Raw genomic sequence first — 1,915 nt, 5'->3', positions numbered from 1 at the left:
AAACTGACCAATCCTCAACCAAAGACATTAACTCAGCTCCGAAGAAGCTTAGGATAGTATCCAGTGCAAAGAAAGCCGCTCTTGCTGAGCAAGCTCAAGGGGAACCTAAGTCAGCTGAGAAACAAAAAAGGCAAGTTGAGCTTGAGGAAGAAAGTGAGGAAACACCTGATCAGCCTTTGAAGAGGAAGAAAACCTCTGGGTTGAAGCCGATCGATGCTAACCCACTTGACTTTGTGATTACCAAGGAATCACACTTCGTGCGAAGTCAAGAAATTGATCTGGAGAAGACTCCTTGTGATCAGGAGGAAGAACAGGGTGATATTGAGGGTCAGCCTCAAGCTGACAAGATAGGTTCTACTGAGCCAAGTAACACAGGTGCTGCTGAGCAACCTGCTGAGAACCAAGCTGAGTCACCAGTGAAGGAAAAGGTTGTGGAAGGCCTTGATGCTGACATTGGACTCAACTCTTCCTCTGAGTCCGTTGACTCTATTACTGCTGATCCTTCACCTCAAACCAACAAGGATAGCACAGAAAAGCAGTTCAAACGCAAAGCTCTGAAACCCAAAGTCATAGACTTATTGGATGAATCTCCACTAAGGGACCCTATCACTGATCTCACTGGGCTTCAATTCCAGTTCTTCACAGACATCGTTGAACCTTCTTCCGACCAAGTGAAGGAAAAGCAAGCCTCTGTTTCTCGAGATGAGGAACAAGCCGACCCGAAAGCTTCTAAGGGTCCAATTTCTGCCGACACTTCTACTCATCCTTCCACTGAGCAAGTGCTCAAAGTCCATGCTGCTCAACCCAACGAGTTAGCAAAGGAAATTCCTCCTACTCAAGCCAGCTCTGAGTTGCCTCAACCTCCAAATTCTACTCAGCCTCAGACTGACACTGAGCAGGTTAATAACTCTGTTGATCAACCTCTTCCTACTCCTACCAAGCAGACAGAAATACAGTCAGCACCAGCTGCTGACCTCAATAAAAGTGCAGCTGCTGACCAAGCTGGCACTTCCGCTTCTGGGTAGCACCAAACACCTCCTCCATCCGGTGCTGACAAGATTCTGGCCCCTGAGGATATCACTGATGAATCCTACACCTATCTGAATGCTTCTGAGTCTGGAAGGAAAATCATTGACTCAGCTCAAGCTCTACTTCAAGATATTCATTAGTCTCATACCGATGCTGCTGGGTCTGTTCCTGCTGAGCCAACCCAAATATCCTCTGTCACTCAACTTCTGACCGAACTTAAGGGTCTCAAAGAACTGATGAGTGTCATGACATCTTTCGTGTCTCAACAGCCCAAGCAAGAGTTAATAGTGAAGCTGGCTGAACTCCAGCTGATGATGGTGAACCACATGAACTCCATCCAAGGTCAACTTAATGCCTTATCAGCTGTGAACTCAACATCTGCAACCTCTGATGAGGTCAATCATCTTTTCTCACAGCTGTCCTCTGAGCTGACCGGAGCTCGTGACCTTATCTCCTCCTCCTCTCAATGCTCCATAGAACAGATTGGTGAAGCTATTCGCCTACTCAACTTAAGCAAAGAAGAGATGGACACTGACCAGGTCAAGACCAATGAGATTCTGCAATGCACTTAGTCCACACTTGCGTATGTCCGGCACACAAATGTTCAACGTCAGTCATATGATACTGCGCTGCTCAGGATGTACTATCAATCCTATGCACGGATGACTGAATCAATAACTTTGATCGGGAAATCTTTAGAGTATTTACTCAGTATGCTCAGTGCCAACATAAAAATTCCCGCCTCAAGTATGACCGATAGCGTGCAGGTCTTTAAGGGTGTATGGGAAAGTACGAGTCAAATGCAGCAGTATTCATCGATACTGACTCGTGTTATTCTCCAAGGGACTTTCTATGCTCCTCCTCCTCCATCTCATGATGCTGGCAA

This window comes from Euphorbia lathyris, chromosome 8, assembly GCF_963576675.1.
Source record: "Euphorbia lathyris chromosome 8, ddEupLath1.1, whole genome shotgun sequence".
Taxonomy (NCBI): Eukaryota; Viridiplantae; Streptophyta; class Magnoliopsida; order Malpighiales; family Euphorbiaceae; genus Euphorbia; species Euphorbia lathyris.
The sequence above is the reverse complement of the archived record's forward strand: the minus strand, read 5'-3'. Positions refer to the sequence as shown.